This window comes from Macaca mulatta, chromosome 4, assembly GCF_049350105.2.
Source record: "Macaca mulatta isolate MMU2019108-1 chromosome 4, T2T-MMU8v2.0, whole genome shotgun sequence".
Taxonomy (NCBI): Eukaryota; Metazoa; Chordata; class Mammalia; order Primates; family Cercopithecidae; genus Macaca; species Macaca mulatta.
In genome coordinates this window covers 180055532-180078016 of record NC_133409.1, presented here as the reverse complement: position 1 = coordinate 180078016, position 22485 = coordinate 180055532, and positions in this window count along the sequence as shown.

Below are 22485 nucleotides of genomic sequence, written 5' to 3'. Positions count from 1 at the left end.
ATTTTTTGGGTGTGGTGCTGCCACTGTGGTTACATCAGAGAATACCTTTGTCCCCAGGAGGTGCGTGCTGAAACATTTAGGGTGAAGCGTCGTGATGTCTGCAATCTACTTTCAAATAATTCAGCAAAAAAAAAAAAAAAAAAAAAAGCTTACACGCAAATGTGGCCAAATGTTAAAAACTACAGAACGCAGAGGAAGGGTATGCAGAGATTGACTGTGCTATTCTTTCAACTTGTAGGTTATAAGGCTTTTTAAAAACAAGCTTTTGAAGTTTTTCCAAATGGGTTAATGATTGGTTCTAGGCTTGAAACATGAAGCAGTTTTCCGGTTTTCTTCACAAATGGCCTAGAGTTCAAAACTAGAATAGGTGATACAGCCAGTTACTACTACTTTGCTGACTTCTCATCCTAAATGTAGTACAGTCCACACAGGATGGAATATGGTAAAACTGCTACCTTTATATTCAACGAGTTAAACAGATATTTCATAAAACAGGCTGGTGAATTCCATTTTTATCTTATGTTTTCTTGTTCTCACATTTTCAATGCTTAATTGTTTTTCTCATTCAAAAGAATGTTTTATCTGAAAACCCATCCTGTGGCCGGAAGTGGAAGCATGTGCCATCTAGAGATTATACTACAAAAATGGACAGCAAGTCTTCCAGATCCTGCATGGTCCTGCTTTTGTAGCCTTGAGAAAGTAATGCAACCAACCAAAACACATTTGTGGCTACTTGCTCATAATTAGCATGAAAAAAATAGGTATTCTCTATTTTGATGCTTATGAAAATATATTATGAATACATAACTCAAACAAATAAAGACATAAAAATTAGATGAGGATGTCTATTTCTCTTCCTAGACTGTAAGACCCTTAAGGGCAGGAACAGTATCTTATTTATATTTGCACCTCTGGTGCCTAGCCCCATAAATATTTGTTGAATAAATAAATGCACAAATAAATTAGAAAATAGAAACGTGGGCTGGGTGTGGTGGCTCATGCCTGTAATCCCAGCACTTTGGGAGACTGAGGCAGGTGGATCACTTGAGGTCCGAAATTTGAGACCAGGCTGACCAACGTGAAGAAACGCCGTCTCTACTAAAAATACAAAATTAGCTGGGCATGGTGGTGCACACCTGTAATCCCAGCTACTCAGGAGACTGAGGTAGGAGAATTGCTTGAACCCAGGAGGAGGAGGTTGCGGTAAGCCAAGATTGTGCCACTGCATTCCAGCCTGGGCAACAAGAGTGAAACTCCATCTCAAAAAAAAAAAAAGAAAAGAAAAGAAAATAGAAACATGATGATGGTTGAATTCCACAGTAGCCAAGGATGACACAAATCCACAATATTGTTGTTTTTGTAAATTATAATGTTTGTAGACTAAATATAGCACACCGATGTTCAATGCTTGGGGGGAGATCCTTACTTAATGATACAGCATTGTAAGTATGTAAAATATCTATGTAGTTGAGTGAGGATTAGGTGTTGACATAGAAAATGAAACTAACAGTTGTGTTAGAGTGGTGGGGTTTGGTGTAGTTTTCTTTACCGTGTGCCCCATTTTGGTTTTCAATGAAAGGAATTTATAAGTGGGTATTACCTCTGCAGGCCAGCAAACTGAGGCTGTCTTAATAAATAAAAGAAATGCACAACATTGAGAATTACTGCTTCTGTTCACATGGAGTCTAGATTCAAAGAAGTATGTGTTGATTTTATCTCACCTTGGGAAGTAGAAGAGAAATACTGGAAGTGACAAGATCTAGGATGCCGCTGCACCTAGTGCATTGGCCTTGTTTCCAGAAACCAGCCAAACACATGAGCAGGAGTCTTGGGCAGGCCGATGCACATATGAAAATGGAGTATAATTTCCCTGATAGACCGTGTTGCCATACAGGAAGGGAAGAAGGTCAACTGGAATTAAGGACTATGTCTCCTAGGTGGCCTATTCAGTGCTTGACAATCTGTAAACTACTCACTTTGCAGGTGAAAGTGGCAGCACCGTGTCTGCACACATAGGTGAGTCTGCAGATTCAATAGTACTGTATCCTAAACTACAAACATTAATCACACTGGGTTCAAAATCACTGTGGTGGATTTTAAAATAAATGCCCTCAATTATATAAATGATGTTCATCCTCACTGATAATTAAGAAATATAAATTAAAGGATGAGATATCATTTTTCATCAGGTTGGCAACATTTTTTAATTTGATGATGTCTGTTGTTGGACAATATGAATGCTTAGTACATAAATACATATGTATAAAAAATTTTAAAGCTTTCCTAAAATTGACCTTAATTTCTAACTCAAGAGGCTTCTTTTGTTTGGCAGCAACAACTTCAACTTAGTCAATGTTGGTTAATCTTTATCAATCCAGGAAACCCTTAGTCAACTTCTCTGTCTCTCTGAGGTTGAGGTGAAGTTAGAGAAGGTGTGTGTGATGCCAGAGCAATGGCAGAGGAGGGACATTGCACTTCTTCTTCACTGCCATCAATCCATGCTGGCCCCTGAGAAGATGCCCACATTCCCCTAGAGCCTTCCATAATAAATTCCATGCTGACATATCCTGCTTTGTCCCATTGTCTAGATTATGAGGTATCTTTTGTTCTCCCAGCCTTCTCTCACCTACCTCTGTGCTCTTCCAAGTGAAAATAGGGAAAACTCTTCAAATCTCTTCCACAATGTCCTGGGAGCCAGTGAGGCTCCATGAGGCTGCCCCGGTACATTTGAGCCTAAACATGTGTCTTGCTATTTCTACTCTACTGCTGGTACATCAAATTGGTGGCTGTCAATGTGGTTGGGGTTACCATTTCCCAGGATCCAAGAGAGAAACCAGTATGCAGATTTCTGGCTTGTGAAGCTACTCCTAGTTTATCAGCTGTGATGTGTTTGGCTGTAAGTAACAGAAAACCCAACTGAAAGTGACTTTAATCATAAGGGACTTGTGATCTCATACAACAAAAACATTACGGTGGCAGTTGTCAAAACATGGTCTGTGATGCCTGGAAGTCCCTGAAACCCTTTCAAGGCACTACACGGTCAAAATCGTCCATTCCATGTGCAAGTTGCAGATGGACTTTAATGTCACAGAGCAGAAGCCAGTGTTTATTTACAAAAAACTTTATTACCAAATGTGTTGTGAATAAAGTTTTATTGGCACACAGCTGCACTCATTTGTTCATGCGTTATCTGTGGTTGCTTTTGTGCCACACCAGCAGAGTCCAGCAGTTGTGATAGAGACTGAATGGCCCACGAAGTGGAAAATATTTACTATCTGGCCCTTTCCAGAAAACAAATTGCTCATCTCTGCCATAGTGTATAGATCATTTTTGGAGATAATTTCAGACTCCACTTTGCAAATGACCTTTAAGGAACTACCACTTGTTACATTCTTAGTGTAGTGTCAATGAAGAATATCTACAATGATCTGGTAAGACATAAAAATACTGCTCATTTTCCTACTACGTATCTGGGTGAAACTAGATTTTTTTTTTTTTAATATACTTCAACCAAACCGACACACTGTAACAGATCGAATATAAGAACAGACATGAGGCTGGGCCCGGCGGCTCAGATCTGTGATTCCAGTGCTTTGCAAGGCTGACGTGGGCACTTGAGGCCAGGAGTTTGAAACCAGCCTTGTCCCCATCTTTTTTTTTTTGAGACGGAGTCTCGCTCTGTCGCCCAGGCTGGAGTGCAGTGGCCGGATCTCAGCTCACTGCAAGCTCCGCCTCCCGGGTTCCCGCCATTCTCCTGCCTCAGCCTCCTGAGTAGCTGGGACTACAGGCGCCGCCACCTCGCCCGGCTAGTTTTTTGTATTTTTTAGTAGAGACGGGGTTTCACTGTGTTAGCCAGGATGGTCTCGATCTCCTGACCTCATGATCCGCCCGTCTTGGCCTCCCAAAGTGCTGGGATTACAGGCTTGAGCCACCGCGCCCGGCCGTCCCCATCTTGACAAAGGAAAAAATAAAAATAAACAAGAGCAGATATGAGAATCCAGCTGTGTTGTATTAAGCCAGACATTAAAGAGATTTGTAAAAATGTCAAACAATGCCACTTGTCACTAAGTTATTTCTTGTTCTAGAAAGATACAATTTTTTCACAAAAATGTATTTGTTATTATATAATCAGTTTATTTTTAATGGATTAATAAATATATATTTAAAATTTCTCTCAGTTTCAATTAATAACATAATAAATACTGATAGATATAACCCACATAAACAAAAACTTGCTGGGGTCCTCAGTAATTTCAAGAGTATAAAGGGATCCTGAGACCAAATAGTTTGAGAATCACTGGTGTAGACCCCACGCAGCTTCAGGACTGGTTACCACATCATCTCACTGATGCTGTCATAGACCCAGTTGTTTTCTATCTGTTTACTCTGCCATTCTCAGCATATGGACTCGCTCTCTTAGATAGCAACCCTCCTATCACCTCACATGGTACCAAATGGACACACAGAAATGACAGAGAGAAAAAACTGCCGCAACAGTTCCTGGCATCATAAGTTTCCAGAGGCAGAAAAGGCACTATTTCTTTTTGTCCTTTTTGTCCAAAAAAGTTATTTATTTATGTTTTTTTCAAGACAGAGTTTTGCTCTTGTTGTGCAGGCTGGAATGCAGTGGCATGATCTCAGTTCACTGCAACCTCAGCCTCCTGGGTTCAAGCAATTCTCCTGCCTAGGCTTTCCGAGTAGCTGGGATTACAGGCGTGCACCACGATGCCTGGCTAATTTTTGTATTTTTAGTAGAGATGAGTTTCACTATGTTGGTTAGGCTGGTCTCGAACTCCTGACCTAGGTGATCCACCCCCCTCAGTCTCCCAAAGTGTTGGATTACAGGCATGAGCCACTGTGCCTGGCCCCACTGATTTTTCACAAGCAAGGAAAACCTTTTGCAGAACCAGTGTGCTATTTATTTTTACAATAACCCTAAAAAAGGCCTCATTAAGAAGGGTGTATAGGAGTAACTGATACAGGCTGGGTGTGGCTCACACTTGTAATCCTGGTACTTTGAGAGGCTGAGGTACATGGATTGGTTGAGCTCAGGACTTGGAGACCAGCCTGGGCAACATGGTGAAACCCTGTCTCTACAAAAAATACAAAAATTAGGCATGCTAATCCACGCCTATAGTTCCAGCTACTTGGGAGTCTGATGTGGGAGAACTGCTTGAGCCTGCGAGGTTGAGGCTGCTGTGAGCTGTGATTGCACCACTGCACTCCAGCCTGGGTGACAGAGCGAGACCCTGTCTCAAAAAAGAAGAAGAAGGAGAAGGAGAAGGAGAAACCAGATCGACTATAAATGACTAGAGAACTGGACAAAATACATGAAACAACTGGTTTTGGTCTTTGGAAAATAGAAACATAATGACTGTAATCTCTGAAGAAGGGAAACAATGGGGTGAGCTCTGCAATCACTCCAGCTTTCTGCCTGAGGAGCTTTCTAAGCCATGTGCAGAGAAAAGGAATCCAAGCAGAGCGCAGCGGTCTTGTTGAGCTGAGGAGACAGAAACAGGTGTTTGAAGGCTGAGGGGGTTGAGCTTTTAGAGATACGCAAATAAATTGCTCCATAAATACGCATAGTACCCTTGAAGATTTTGGCTGAATGCTAGGTTGTGATGTCCAGGTGGGATTCTACAAGGCTGTGCAAAGAACAACTACCAGGAAAAGAGCAGCTCCCGGGTAGTTGCAGCTTGCACAATGCTGCAGACATTTGAGCTCTGGCAGTGACGTGGGGCTATCTTAATGAACACCCAGGACATTCATTAGAAACCGCAGGGAGATCAGCCCTCAAAAGTGTAAGTAAAGTAGTGCTCGCATAAAGATAACCGTAGATCCACTCTAGCAGAGCTTAACAATGAGCCACAGAAGGATCATACTGATAAATAAGTAAATTAACTGCTTGCCAGAACCAAGTTCAATGCTCATTAAAAGAAGACAACAAAATTCAGATGTTCAACAATGAAACATTCAAAACGTCCACCATTCAATCAAAAGATGCTAGACATGCCAAAAAGTAGGAAAATCTGACCCATAATCAGGGGGAAAATCAAGTCAGTAGAAAAACAACCAGAAATGATAGGGGGAAAAATGTAATTATCAGATAAAAATTTTTAAACAGCTAACATAATTATACTACAGAAGTCAAAGTAAAACTTGAACACAATGAGGAGATAAATGGTAGATATAAAAATAATCAATATTATGGTATGTGAATTATATCTCAAGTAAAAATAAAAAAAATGAAAATTCTAGAGCTGACACCGGGCGCAGTGGCTCACATCTGTAATCCCAGCACTTTGGGAGGCTGAGGCGGGTGGATCACTTGAGGTCAGGAGTTCGAGACCAGCCTGGCCAACATGGGGAAACCCCGTCTCTACTGAAAATACAAAAATTAGCCAGGCATGGTGGCACACGCCTGTAATCCCAGCTACTGAGGAAGCTAAGTGAGGCAGAAGAATCACTTGAACTGAGGAGGTGGAGGTTGCAGTGAGCCGAGATTATGCCACTGTACTCCAGCCTGGGCGACAGAGTGAGTGAGACTCCGTCTCAAAAAAAAAAAAAAAAAAAAAAAAAAAAAAAAGAAAAGAAAAAGAAAATGAAAATTCTAGAGCTGAAAACACAATATCTAAAATGAAAATTTTGTTAGATGGTCCTAATAGAGTACTGGACACTGGAGAAAAAAGGTGAATTTAAAGACATGAAAATATAAATGATCAAATTGAAAGACAGAAAGAAGAAAGAGACTTTTAAAAATGAACATACTTCCAGTTCTCTATGAGACAATCTCAACCATACATATAATTAGAATCCCAGGAGAGAGAGGCAGAAAATGTATGAAAAAACTATGGCTAAAATTTTTTTCCAGTTTTCATTATAAATATCAATTCATAGGTCCAAAAATCGCAACAAAGCTTAGCAGGATAAACAGAAAACAACAACAAACTACATTAAGGCAACATAGTCATAGTCATATTAATGAAAACCAGTAGTAAAATCAGGCTATGAATGTCTGCTGAATTCTTATCACAGACCCGGCAAACAAGGGGGCAATGAAACAACATCTAGAAATGCCTAAATCAAGCCCACCTAAAAGTCTCAAACCAGTCACAACGGTCTTCAAAAATGAAGGTGAAATAGGCGTTTGCAGATAATCACGACTTAATTTATCACCAGCAGATCTTACTACAAGAAATGCTAAAGGAAGTTCTTCAGACTAAAGGAAAATGAAACCAGAATAAAACTCAGATCTACACAAAAAAATGAAGATCACTGGAAATGGTAAATATGTGGGTGGATTTTAAAGTAAGCGTGACGAGAAAAGGGAGTAAAATACATATCTTCATGCACACCCACCCTCCAAATAGGGTCTAGATCAAATTTGAGGAGTCTAGCTGCCACCTCAGCAACTCCAGACTTGCCACAGTGGCTGGCGGTGCTAATGTAACTTCCAAGGCTGGAGTTGAGGCTGGCAAGCCCTCCAAAGACCCAGCGACTACCAAAGATACAGTCGTAGTTCCTGGGCCCTGGAGTCTCCAGTTAACGTCTGGACCCCAGGCTGCACTGTCTCCTCCAGCGACTACCAAAGATACAGTCGTAGTTCCTGGGCCCTGGAGTTTCCAGTTAACGTCTGGACCCCAGGCTGCACTGTCTCCTCTATGGCCTGCCTGACAATGGCTTGACCTTGACTCTGGCTCTTATTTCTTTTCTTTCTTTCTTTTTCTTTTTCTTTTTTTCTGAGACGAAGTTTCCCTCTTGTTGCCCAGGCTGGAGCGCAGTGGTGCGATCTCCGCTCACTGCAACCTCTGCCTCCAGGGTTCAAGCAATTCTTCTGCCTCAGCCTCCTGGGTAGCTGGGATTACAGGCATGTGCCACCACACCTGGGTAATTTTGTACTTTTAGTAGAGACAGGGTTTCTCCGTGTTGGTCAGGCTGATCTCGAACTCCTGACCTCAGGTGATCTGCCTGCCTCGGCCTCCCAAAGTGCTGGGATTACAGGCGTGAGCCCCTGCACCTGGCCTTTTTTTTTTTTTTTTTTTTTTTTTTTGACGGAGTCTTGCTCTTGTTGCCCAGGCTAGAGTGCAATGGCGGGATTTCGGCTCACTGCAACCTCCGCCTCCTGGGTTCAAGCAATTCTCCTGCCTCAGCCTCCAGAGTAGCTGGGATTACAGGCACCTGCTACCACGCCCAGCTAATTTTTGTATTTTTAGTAGGGACAGGGTTTCACCATGTCAGCCAGAGTGGTCTCGAACTCCTGACCTCAGGTAATCCACCTGCCTTGGCCTCCCGAAGTGCTGGGATTACAGGCGTGAGCCAACACGCCCTGCCTCTAACTCTTACTTTAATCAGATTTGGGGGTCCACAAAGCCATTCCTGCCCTGTCCCCTTAGAGGCTAGTCCAGAGGTTTTTGCTTGGTGACATGTAGAGGAAGGAGAGGAGCACCAGCCAGTCTTCCCGTACTGCCAGTGTTTAGGCCCTATGGGGATTACGACATTGTGTTCAATTCCTTCCTTAGGCAGCTTTCACTCCACATTGCGTCATGTCTGCTATGTACACTATGAGCTTCAGACTACTGGGTTTCACTTTTTTCCTTAACTTGGCCACCGTGGGAGTCTTAAGAAAATGTGTTATGTTAATGAAGCATACACTGAATGTGCTAGCCCAGTGCAGCCACCATAATGATTCACACATGACCTAGAAAACTGATTGAACCAGTTAAGCCTCCCTGATTTCAGTTCCTGGCCCTTCTTGTCTGTCCTTCCCATCATCACCAGATTTTCCTTCGCAAGTCATCACTCTATGTTATAGACTGAATGTTGTATCCTTCTGAAATGCATATGTTTAAATCCTAACCCCCAAAGTGATAGTCTTAGAGATAGGGTCTTTGGAAGGTGATTAGATCATGGGGGTGGAACCCTCATAAATGGGATTGGTGTCCTTATAAAACAGAAACCCGGGAACTCTCTTGCTGTCTTTCCACCATATGAGGACACAGGGAGAAGTTGGCCATCTGCAACCCAGAAGAGCGCCCTCACCAGGACCCAACCATGCTGGCACCCTGATCTCAGACTTCAAGCCTCCGGAACCATGAGAAGGGAATTTCTGTTGTTTATAAGTCACTCAGCCTATGGTACTTTGTTATAGCAGCCTGAATGGACTAAAATACTCTAATGCCATGTTAGCACCCTCTTCAAAATCAGAACTGTCTTCTAATGTGTCATTGCCTTACCCAGATAGAGTGACTGCCAACGTGTTTGTAATGGGAGCCAAGGGTCAGGGGGAACAAGAGCTCAGGAGCCAAAGAGATGACAGGCTGGTGGATGAGGCAGATGTCAAATATGCTTGGCAATGCTGAAGGACACACGTCTCTCACTGTTGCCAGTGGGATTAAAAGGTCATTCTTCCTTTCAGGCATTTGAATTGCAAAAGCAATGCAATACCAAAACATCAAAAGTAAGTTTAATAGTCTCTCTTCCCTGCCCCTCCCGACACCACAACACGCTACACATATATCTTCTTAATCATGACCCTGGAGAGATGGTTTCATGGAAGTTTACAAGCTTACACTTCCAAGTCGATTACTTCAAGCCTTCATTATATTACAGTGTTGCTGGTTCCATTTTATAACCTAGGAAAATGTCTTAGGGTCCAGGCATGGTGGCTCACACCTGGAATCCCAACACTTTGGGAGGGCAAGGCGGGAGGATTGCTTGAGCCCAGGAATTCAAGACCAGCCTGGGAAACATAGGGAGACCTTGTCTCTACAAAAAAAAAAAAAATTTTTTTAAATTAGCTACATGGTGCATGCCTGCAGTCCCAGCTACTTGGGAGGCTGAGACAGGAGGATCACTTGAGCCCAGGAGGTTGAGGCTGCAGTGAGCTGTGATTGCACCACGGCACTCCAGCCTGGATGACAGAGTGAGATCCTTACTCTTAAATAAAATTTAAAAAAGAAATAGGTCTTTGTTTAGTGTTGCTGTGTGTGTGCATGCATGCATATGTGTGTGTGTGTGTGTGTGTGTGATTTGTAACAGAGGTTGGGATTTCAAGAGAAGAACAAAAAAGTCAAATATTTTCCCAAACTCTTCTCTCATAAAAAGGAAGGTTTGGCTGGACACGGTGGCTCATGCCTGTAATCCTAGCACTTTGGGAGGCCAAGATGGGTGGATTACCTGAGGTCAGGAGTTCAAGACCAGCCTGGCCAATGTGGCGAAACCCCATCTCTACTAAAAATACAAAAATTAGCTGGGTGTGGTGGCACATGCTACTAGCTACTTGGGAGGCTGAGGCAGGAGAATCACTTGAATCCGGGAGGCAGAGGTTGCAGTGAGCTGAGATCACGCCACCGCACTCCAGCCTGGGTGACAAAGCGAGACTCTGTCTCAAAAAAAAAAAAAAAAAAGAAAAGATTTTTAGCAATTCAATGACACGAAAGTGAAATGGTTGCGACAGCTGCCAAATTAGGAAAGATCAGCCCTTCCAAACATTAGGTGAAGCAAGATGGGACTCGTTTTAGAAGTTGCAAAGAGTTTGGATTCCCTTTTCATCTCATTATATCCACAGTTGAGAGAATTTCAGGGTGGGAGTGTATCTAAGGTCCCAGGCACACTGCATTTCTAAGGGTACTGTGGTTCTCGGGAGACATCAGTGGCCCTTCCTCCTGTTCTTCTCTTGCTTCCTTAGTATTCTCCTCACCTCTTCCTGATGAGTTGTTATTGATTCTGTCTCCATAGCTGAGCTGTAAAACGTTGCATACCACGGATGACGCACATTTGCCCTGGAACCGTTTCCATCCCTCAGCAGTCTGTGACCCAGCCCTTTGCCAGCTGCTTGGGAGCCAACACTAATGACTGGAAGCAGGTCGGGGCCATGAACCTCTGAGACGGGAAAACCTGCAGGCAAGAAGGAATTCCTATCAGGCGGCATAGCGCTTAGACCAAAATGCAGTTCTGCAAACACTGGCTGATGGGGAAATGACTGAGACGTTTCTCTATGTCTGAGAAACTTAAAGTTCGGTGGAGAAAGGAACTGACAGAATTTCTATGTAAAGTTGTCAGAACCAAGGGAGCTCAGGAAATCCACCTGGGTGGAGGAAGATTCCCTGAAGGGCGGGGTGAGGAGCTCTATCTTGAAAAGGATGAGTGATTGATGAGGTGGCAAGGGCAGGCTCGGAAGAGTGAGGTAGAGAGAGAGAGAGAGAGAAAGAAAGAGAGGGAGAGAGAGCAGGAGCCCAAGCTTGGGGGCTGGTCAGCAGGGAGCAGGCAGTTTTCAGGTACTGGGTTGGGCTGGAGGTAGGGTGACTGTCGATCAGAGTGGAAGTCTGCTGTCAGAGGGATTAAGCATTGTATTAGGACATTTGCACTTTATACTTCAGGGAAGAGAGTTTAAGAAGTGAAATAACAGGATCAGGTTTTCATTTCTGATAATCGCCCTGGCTGCAGTACAAATCATAGATTGGAATCTCTCTTCTTAGCGAAGTATCTGTCACATGGTAGGTGCTCAGTAAATATCTGTTGAACAAATGGTCAGTGAAGAAAGGAAAGAAAAAAGTGTCTTTTTTTTTTTCTTTGAGACGGAGTCTCGCTCTGTCGCCCAGGTTGGAGTGCAGTGGCGCGATCTCTGCTCACTGCAAGCTCTGCCGCCTCCCGGGCTCACGCCATTCTCCTGCCTCAGCCTCCCTAGAAGCTGGGACTACAGGCGCCCGCCACCACGCCCAGCTAATTGTTTTGTATTTTTAGTAGAGACGGGGTTTCACCGTGTTCGCCAGAATGGTCTTGATCTCCTGACCTTGTGATCCGCCCGCCTCAGCCTCCCAAAGTGCTGGGATTACAGGCGTGAGCCACCGCGCCCAGCCATAAAAATGTCCCTTTTAATAGGCTTAATGGGCTTGCAGCAAAAAGTGTCACGTATGAAACTCTCCAGACAGGCGGGGTGGGGGAATTTGGCACAGACGCTGCTGCCCTGCTGCCGCTTTGTTTCATTCTCTTTCTAATCTACCAGCGCTGCAAGGGAAATGGTGACTTCTGGGATCTCTGGAGCTAGGATGAGTCAAAGGCCCGCTGACAACATTCTAGAGCTCTGCTCCTCACAGCACAATCAGGCAGCAGCGGCATCAGCTGGGAACTTGGTGGAAATGTAGAATTTCTGGCCCCACCCTAGACCAGCTAAGTCAGAATTTGCGTTTAACAAGATCCCCAGGTGATGAGTAGGCACTCGAGGGTTAGAGGAGCCGGGTGTAGACTCAGAAGCTCTGCCCTGCAGACGAATCATCAGGAGAACCCGGGAGAAGTAGGAAGAGTGGGGAGACCTGAGAAATCCATGTTTTTCCAGTCTCCTCTGCTTGAGACTACAAGTGGGGCCACACTAATAGAAACCTATGGTTTTCTCCAAAGGCCCCAGCAATTTCATAAGATTCAACCTAATACTTTGGAGAGTCCCCAGAGAGTGACTCATGACTGCCCCTCACTCAGTTACCACATGGCATTCCCACTTTCCTGCTCTCCGACCTGGGCACCAGCCACGGCTCCCAGGGGTGCTTGCTTTACCGGGCACTCTGTGTAAGAGGTAAGAACTCTCCTGCCCTACCTTGAATGGCCTCAGCAGTGACCATGATGACAACCAACAACATCAAGAACTGCTATACACCAGGCACTGTTCCGGGCACTCTTTTGGGTTTAACCTTATGAATCACAATGATTGTTCCTATTTCACAGATGAAATTTCCATTTCACAGATAAAGAAACTAAAGCCCAGAGAGGTTAAGGAGCTTGCCAAGTCGCAGGGCGTGTGAGTGGAGTGACTCCTGCTTATCATTTGGGCCCGGCGGGGCAGAACTGCTTGATGCTCTAAGAATTACACAGAACCTTTAGCAAATGAGCTCTTTTTGTTTATTGCTGGGAGCGTGAGCTATAAGCTAAAGAAACCACTCAGAGGAACTAGAGATTTGTGGGTGGTTTTAAGACAAGTGAATGAGGTTAGGGCTGTGCTGCTGTGGGGGTGGATGTGTTCCCAGGAGCTGATGTGACCCACTGAGTCCCTGTAACCTCGAGCATGATCAGGCTCAGGCTATAGCCCCTGCTGCTGGGGCAGACAGAGGAGCTCAGTGAAGGTTGGAACTATCACAGGCAAGCGGCTTTGCCCGAGGAAACCTGGGCAGAATCAGGAGAAGTGGGATGAGGCCAGTGAGGAGTCTCAGGCCAGGGCCCTAGAGACCCCCAGGATCTATTGAAGATGATGGAACACCCCAAAGACAATGCTGAATGTCTACATGAGGAAGTGTCTTCCTCACCGGTGGCCCAAGGACAACCTGAGGGAGCAAAACAGGACCCGAAGGCCGGAGGTCCAGCCTCGGGTTATGTCCAGGGATGAGAGGAAGGAGGAGGCCCATGCCCAGAAGCGCCTTCACCCCAGGTCCACTGCGGTCTCACGACTGAGACCCTCTGCTTGCACCCAACTCAGACAGTGCTGAGGAAGGGAAGAGGACGCAGGAGGGGAAGCCTGCGACAGGACCAGCTGTGCTAGTCTGTGGAGGCTGAGCAGCTGTGCTAGTCTGTGGGAGGCTGAGCAGCTGTGCTAGTCTGTGGGAGGCTGAGCAGCTGTGCTAGTCTGTGGGCAGCTGAGCTAGGACTGTGCTAGTCTGTGGGAGGCTGACCAGCTGCGCTAGTCTGTGGGAGGCTGAGCTAGGACTGTGCTAGTCTATGGGAGGCTGACCAGCTGTGCTAGTCTGTGGGAGGCTGAGCTAGGATAAGAATCCTGTGGCTTAGAAGTCCTTTGCTTCTAGGATTTAGAATCTCTCATTTCTTCCAGGGCTATTCTAACCTTATTTTTTTAAATTAATTTTTGTTTTTTTGAAACAGGGTCTCACTTTGTCACCCAGGCTGGAGTGCAGTGGTGCAATGCAATCTCAGCTCACTGCAACCTCCCCATCCCAGGTTCAAGCACTTCTCGTGCCTCAGCCTCCTGAGGAGCTGGGACTACAGGCATGCTCCACCAGGCCCAGCTAATTTTTGTATTTTTTGGCAGAGACAGGGTTTTGTCGTGTTGGCCAGACTGGTCTCGAACTTCTGATCTCAAGTGATCTGCCCACCTCGGCCTCCCAGAGTGCTGGGATTTCAGTGTGAGCCATCATGCCCGGCCTCTAACCTCTTCTTATGGGACTGTTTTGCAAAGGAGCATCCTTACTTGGATGAAGAATGGAGGTGTCAGTGAACCCCTAGAGGCCAGAAGTAGTGCTGACTCTGCAGTGAGTTGCCTCAAGGCCTAGGCATGAGCCAAGGAAGCTGGCATAGGGACGAGAGGGCACTCAGAGGGCGGGGCTGAGAGGCTGCTGGGAACCTGCGCATCCCTTCTCTCCTGGACTCTCCATCCTCCTCCTCCTGCTCCCTCAGTCAGCACCTTCAGGCTGTGTTTACCCTTAGCAGGGTCCTCCTCTGCGTCGCCATTAGTGGGACTGACCTAGGGGAAGGCCTTCTTGAGGTCACACTCCTCTCTCTCCCACCTCCTGGTCTCGGGGTCACTTTGGAGCCTCTGGTCCTGGAGGAAGCCGTAGCAGCAGGGACTAAGGAAAGACTGCAAGCTCCAAAGATAACCACGTCTTCTATGGCTTCTTAAATTTTCCAGTTGAACCCTGGAATAATTGAATACAGGATTCGACCCTTAAAAAACAAAAACTGTTCCGATGAATAGAAGCAGGACAGAAGCACTGGTGGCCTCTAAAGAGGGTCTGCCCCAGAGACGGCTGTGGGTGAAGCCAGGCAGATGGCAATCTGCCCTCTTTCCTGCCAGCACACACATCAACCGCTTGGCTTTTTATGAGAAAATCCAAACAAAGGGGCATGATTATGTGAGATGCCAGACTGTGTGCCAGCCTGCGAGCCTGCCCAGGGGATGGGATGGCCAAAGACTGGGGCTGGACGTCACAGGTCAAGAATGCAGAGAGGCTCCCTGCTGCCTCCTCTTTCAGCAGAGGAATGGAAAGCTCTAATCTGGTGTCTCCTGTGGGAGGAAGAGCTAGGGATCAACACCAGGCAACAGCCATACTGTCTTCCTCCCGGAGAGAGGCCTGTCAACATTGCTAGGGGAAGAGGAAAACAAACAAACAAAAAAGGAGGCCAGGCTTATGATGACAGAGAGAAGCATGAGCTCTGTGAAGGGGACAGCCCTCATTATCCAGCTGCATTTTCGGTAATAACACATCTTGGCTGTTTCAAGAACCAATGGTTTGAGTCCATCCACCCACAAGAACCCAGATTCTTATTAATACGTGAATTCCATTAGACCTGCTAGTTTAGGGGATGTACTTGTTGCTTCCTGTATGAATGTGACCCTGGTTTCCAGCGAGTGAATTATGTTTTCTGTGCACAGCGCGTGCGCAGGCTGGCTGTGCTTACTTGAGCTTATGTTTCTCTCCTCTGCTGGCTTGGAACCTCTGGAGGCTGGAGTGTGTTTATCCACATTCGCACCCTTAGCACAGTGTCAGGCACATAGTAGGTACTCAGCAGATATTTGTTGAAGCAAAAGGATGATGAGCTAGAAACATGACAGTAGGAACTATTTGACTCAGGAGACTTTAGAAATGACCCGATTTCGGGATAGGTGGTAGATAGCGGTGGTGGGACCAGAGTTTTGACTCTCTCCTCACCATTCTGCCCTCACCTTCCTCCTCCCACAGAGTGGATGAGAAATTAGCCCTATAAACTCTCAAAAAAACCAATCAGAATTCCCTTTCAGAACAAGGCTTGCAGTGAGGAAAAACTGCTGGAAGCAGATCCATAGTAAGGAGGATAGGATTAATAGCCGCAAAGGAAAGAGAAGATCCAGGTGAAAAGGAATCAGGAAAGGAGCACTGAAGCCCATCTCTCAGCAAGTAGGTCATTAACAAAAAAAATCACTTTCTGAAAACAACAGAAGGGGGGGCTATAGATCCACGCAGCTATTAAACTATGGAGGCTGTTTTTTTTTTTTTTGTTTTGTTTTTTGTTTTTTTTTTTTTTGAGACGGAGTCTCGCTTTTGTCCCCCAGGCTGGAGTGCAGTGGCGGGATCTCGGCTCACTGCAAGCTCCACCTCCCGGGTTCACGCCATTCTCCTGCCTCAGCCTCCTGAGTAGCTGGGACCACAGGCGCCCGCCACCTCGCCCGGCTAGTTTTTGTATTTTTTTTAGTAGAGACGGGGTTTCACCGGGTTAGTCAGGATGGTCTCATCTCCTGACCTCGTGATCCGCCCGTCTCGGCCTCCCGAAGTGCTGGGATTACAGGCTTGAGCCACCGCGCCCGGCCAAATAAAGGCTTTTAAAGTCCAGTGAAAGTTGAGAGACTCATTACCAGCTGACCTGCACATCAAGAGTTGTTAAAGGAAGTTCTGTTCTGTAAGGCGAAGGAAATGTGGATCCTCCCAAAGAAATGAAGAGACCTGGAATTTAAATATATGGATGAACATGTTTTTCTTAGTTTTTAATCTCTAAAATGATAACTGTTTAAAGCAAGCTTGTCCAATCCGTGGCCCAGGGATGGCTTTGAATGTGGCCCAACACAAATTCATAAACTTTCTTAAAAAACATTTTGAGTTTCTTTTTGCAATTTTTTTTTTTTTAGCTCATCGTCTATCTTTAGTGTCAGTGTATTTTATGTGTGGCCCAAGACAACTTTTCTTCCAATGTGGTCCAGGGAAGCCAAAAGATTGGACACCCCTCATTTAGAGCAAAAGCAATAACAATGTGTATTTTCAAAATACAGTTGACCCTTGAATAACATGGGGGTTAGGGGCACTTGCCCTACCCCCAGTCGAAAATCTATATATAACTTTTGAATCCTCAAAAACTTAACAGTCTACCTCCCAGTAATACTATACTAATGGCTTACTGTTGATCAGAAGCTTTTCTAGTAACATAAACAGTTGATTAACACATATTGTACATGTTGTATGTATTTTATACTTATTCTTACAATAAGGCAACTAGAGAAAAAAATGTTATTAAAAAATTCATAGGGAGAAACTATATTCATTCATTATATACGAGGATGAAGACCTCTATGATGTTCCACTTCCACTTACTATTTCTTTTTTTTTTTTTTTTTTGAGACGGAGTCTCACTGTGTCGCCCAGGCTGGAGTGCAGTGGCACAATCATGGCTCACTGCAACTTCTGCCTCCTGAGTTCAAGCAATTCTCCTGCCTCAGCCTCCCTAGTAGCTGGGACTACAGGTGTGCGCCACCATACCCAGCTGTTTTTGTATTTTTAGTAGAGACAGGGTTTCACCATGTTAGCCAGGGTGGTCTCGATCTCCTGATCTCATGATCTGCCCACCTTGGCCTCCCAAAGTGCTGGGATTACAGGTGTGAGCCACCACGCCCAGCCTCCTCTTCATATTTTATTAAGTGGAAGTGGATCATCATAAAAGCCTTCATGCTCATCATCTTCACATGGAGTGGCTGAGGAAGAGGAGGAAAAGGAGGGGTTGACCTTGCTGTTTCATGGGTAGCAGAAGTGGAAGAAAATCTTTGTATGAGTGGACCTTCACTGGTCAAACCCATATTGTTTAAGGGCCAACTGTATGTGAAAATAAAATATGGCTATAAAAGCATAGAAGACAGAAGGAGTAAATGGAAGTACACCATTGTAAGGGTCTCACACTATGCATGAAGTGGTAAAGTATTACTGGAAGGTAGATTGTGATAGATTAAAGATGTATATTTAAACCCTACGGCAACAACTAAAATCATAAACACAAAGAAACCAATAGTGGAGATAAAAATGGAATTAAAAAAATACTCTTAGCAGGGAAGCAATAAACAATAGCCAAAACTGAAGTGAAAATGTCATGACCAGAACTGAAATTGCCTGGATCCTAGACCTGTGCTCTTATTCTAATAAAAAAAGAAAGAACATGCCATGTAAAACATCAGAGTAAAAAAAGATTTCTCGAAAACGGTGGAGCCTTAACATGACTGTAAGAGCTGAGAAGCATTTGGGAAGAAATGAAGTGGGCAATTCTAGGGAGGGAGAATGGCATAAGAAAAGATGATGGTGGGAGACCGGGAAGGAGGGTATTTGTAGTGGGAAAACAGGATTCATACAGAAAGTTCTCAGAGAGTATTAAGAGGTAAAGGGGCTGGGCGCGGTAGCTCATGCCTGTAATCCCGGCACTTTGGGAAGCCGAGGCGGGCGGATCACTGGAGGTCAGGAGTTCAAGACCAGCCTGGCCAACATGGTGAAATCCCATCTCTACTAAAAATGCAAAAAACAGCTGGGTGTGGTGGCGGGTGCCTGTAATCCCAGCTACTTAGGAGGCTGAGGCAGGAGAATCACTTGAACCTGGGAGGTAGAGGTTGCAGTGAGCCAAGATTGTGCCCTTGCACTCCAGCCTGGGCAAACAGAGCGAGACTCCATCTCAAAAAAAAAAAAAAAAAAGAGGTAAAGAGGGTGTGCCAGGTAGTCAAGGGCCTTGAATTTAGCCTTCAGCCTGTGGGCAAGATGGAACCCCTGAAGAATGCTTATCTCTGAGTGAGCCTGGCCCTCAGTGGCCACTCTGGCTACCCTTTCTCACTTTCTGTGATCATTTTTAGGTGTTATGTTGTAAAGGTCATGCACTAAGCAGTCAGAAACGTTGGGTTTCTCTCCAGGTTCTCCACTGAATGATTCTAGGGCAAGTTTCTTAGTCTAAGCCCAAGTTCTTTCAGGATCAATTTCCTAAATGATGAGACTACTGATCACTTGGCCCTTCCTTATCCACCTCAGGGGAAGACACAATATCCAGGCTGGTCAATCACTGTCCCTCTTCCCCTGACCACAGAACTGATTCGGGGATGGGTACATGACACAGTTCTTGCCAGTCTTTTTATTTTTATTTTGTTGAGATAGGGTCTTGCTATGTTGCCCAGGCTGGCCTTGAACTCCTGGGCTCAAGTGATCCTCTTGCCTCAGCCTCCTAAGCAGCTGGGACTATAGGTACATGCCACCATGCCCAGCTATGGATTTTTCTCTAGCAATAGGGTGATATAGGCCTAAAGTTGCCACCATCTGGGGAGATCTTGCCAAAGAATAAAGACAACACTGGGGACTACAAAGCCAAGAGAGTACCACAGAAAGAGAAAGTTCTGATGACATCGTTAGAGGCTCCCAGAACCTGGAAGAACTACCCGTGGACTTTTCAATTACGCGAGCCAATAATTTCCCACCCTTACCGCTTTTGTAAGCAAGTTTTGAATTGATTTCAGACACAATCAAAAGCACCCAAACTACATAGTATTCTTGTGAGGATTAAATTAGAAAAACATGCAACAAACGGCACATGTTCAACATATACGGACTATCATTACTTTCTTATCACTACATATCTTAATATCATTTTATCCCCTGTATAAGCAGATACCAAGAACTCTATTTTACAGAGGGATTTAGAGAGAGAGGAAGTAACTTGCTAAAAGGTTCCAAAGTTAATACATGACATAGTAGAGCTCTTTTTCCACCCGACACTATAGATGATAGTAACGTGCCTAGCGCATAGCAGACACTTGGTAAATATGAATTCCTTTCCCCCTTCCTGTAAACCAAGATCCTCAACTCATGCCTATCTACCTAGAGATTCACAAGAAAGCAGAAGTTGTAAGGGGCTTCTCTACATTCTGCCTCCCTTGGGTATAGTTTGCTCTTCAGAGATCTATCTTTGAATGATCGGACCTTTTGAACGCTTGTATCTTCCTGTCTCAACCCCTCAAGGCTTGCCCCTCTCAGCTGTCCTTCCAGATTTTCAGCCACTTCTGAACGTGGGCATCTAACATGTTCTCTGGCACTGACTTGCCCTCCAGCCCTCAGACTTGCCTTTAGTCCCTGTTGTCTGCCAGTTTCTCCCTGGACAACCTCCTCTGAGAGACCATGTGGTCCCAGGGCTGCTCATGACCAGTGTGCACCCGGGTGCATCCTCTTCCCACACAATTCACCGAAGTAGTCTTGGTTCTTTCTCCTCAGCGGTCAGTCATGCGAGTCACGGTGAACATATTTATTTTTGAAAAGCCCAACGCGTAACCTGATATAAACATTCCATTGTCTGTCATAGAAAGGAACGTCCCTAAAGTTCTGAGAAGTTGTCATCAGTTGACTAAAAGTTACAAAGGGCTGGGCGCGGTGACTCACGCCTGTAATCCCAGCACTTTGGGCGGCCAAGGCGGGTGGATCACCTGAGGTCAGGAGTTTGAGACCACCCTGACCAACATGGTGAAACCCCATCTCTACTAAAAACACAAAAAATTAGCTGGGTGTGGTGGCGGATGCCTGTAATCCCAGCCACTTGAGAGGCTGAGGCAGGAGAATTGCCTGAACCTGGGAGGCGGAAGTTGCAGTGAGCCAAGATCGTGCCATTGCACTCCAGCCTGGGTGACAAGAGAGACTCTGTCCAAAAAAAAAAAAAAAAAAAGAAAAAAAAAAAAAAAAAGGTTAGGCCTAAATGTAAGGAGAAAAAACATTTTGAATCAGAAATTCAGACCAAGAAATCTTTCATTTAGTCTTTGGCATTTTAGAAAATGAGGGCTCCTTGTTAGCATGAAACACTGCAATCTTACATTTACAAAGAGCACTGGAAGAGGTGCTAAGAGAGTGGTTTAGTGCCACTTCTTAGCCACTATCTGTTTACAGATGAGACTGCTGGTTACCTGTGCAGGTCCCATTCTCTGCTTCCTAAGAGAACCTTTAAATTGCTGGGAGATCATGTACCCAGCTTAAAGATCATCTTGCTCAGTCAGCTTGTGGGAAAGGTGAGGCCAAAGAAATGCAAGCAGAAGTCACTGAGAGGATCCTGGCACAGATCTGCAGACACCAGCTCAGCTGGAAGGTGACTTTTTTCCCTCCCAGTTCCTTCTCTGTCTTGCCTGGAACCAGGTGCCATGGCCAGAGCTGCAGTGGTCATCCTGCAGCAGGAGAACTTGAGGATGGTAGCCACTGGCGGTGTTCAGAAGAGCAGAAAGAAAGAGAAGAGTCGGGTACACTGAGGATGTTGTGAAGCTACACTGCCCGGGCTGTGTGCCACTACATTATATTTTTTAAGTGAGAGGAAAAAATAACCCATTGCCATTGTTGCTTGCAGCTGAACATCGGTTCTAACTGATGCAGTGACCTGGAAACATTGCTTAATTGGGACCATGGTTTCCTCATTTGTGAACTGATGAGGGTTTTATCAGAAGATCTCTAAAGTTCTGTTTCTAAAACCTTATGATTCTAAGACTCTCTGTAAATGCATAAGTACAAAATGCTTGCCTGATCTCTACTCCATCTTGGCCTTCTGGGCAAATCTGAAAGTGTGTGTGTGTGTATTGTTAGCTGGAAGTCAAAATGATTATGAAGATGGAATTGCCATATGACCCAGAAATTCCACTCCTAGGTGAAATGAACTGAAAACATGCACACAGACAGACACGTGAATGCTCATAGCAGTGTTTTCCTTCCCTCCTTCCTCCCTCCCTCCTTCCTTCTTTTCTTTCTTTCTTTCTCTTTCTTTCTTTCTTTCTTTCTTTCTTTCTTTCTTTCTTTCTTTCTTTCTTTCTTTCTTTCTTTCTTTCTTTCTTTTTTCTTCCTTCCTTCCTTTCCTTCCTTCCTTTCTTTCTTTTTTTCTTTCTTTCTCTTTTTCTTTCTCTCTCTCTCTTTCTTCTTTCTTTCTTTCTTTCTTTCTTTCTTTCTTTCTTTCTCTCTCTCTCTCTCTCTCTCTCTCTCTCTCTTTCTTTCTTTCTTTCTTTCTTTCTTTCTTATTTTGACTGAGTCTCACTCTGTTGCCCAGGCTGGAGTGCAGTGGCGTGATCTTGGCTCACTGCCACCTCTGCCGCCCAGGTTCAAGCAATTCTTGTGCCTCAGCCTACCAAGTAGCTGGGACTATAGGTGTGTGCCACCAGGCCTGGCTAATTTTTGTATTTTTAGTAGAGATGGGGTTTCAGCATCTTGGCCAGGCTGGTCTTGAACTCCTGACCTCATGATCCATCTGTCTCGGCCTCCCAAAGTGCTGGGATTACAGGCATGAGCCACTGCGCCTGGCCATCCTTTTTTTCTGAGATGGGATCTGGCTCTGTTGCCCAGGCTGGGCTGCAGTGATGAGATCATGGCTCCTTGCAGCCTCAACCTTCCAGGCTCAAGTGATTCTCCCACTTCAGCCTCCCAAGTAGCTGGGACCACAGGCATATGCCACCACACCTGGCGAATTTTTTAAAAACCTATTTTCTGTAGAGACAGGGGCCTCCCTATGTTATCCAGGCTGATTTCAAACTCCTGGGCTCAAGTGATCCTCCTGCCTTGGCCTCCCAAAGCGCTGGGATTACAGGCATGCGCCACCGTGCCCAGCCGCGGCACTATTCTTAATAGTGAAAGAGTGGAAACAACCCAAATATCCATCAACAGAAGAAGGAGTAAACAAAAGATGGTCTATCCATAAAATGGCATATTATTCAACCATAACAGAATGAAGTACTGATACATGCTACAACATGAATGACTCTTGAAAACATAT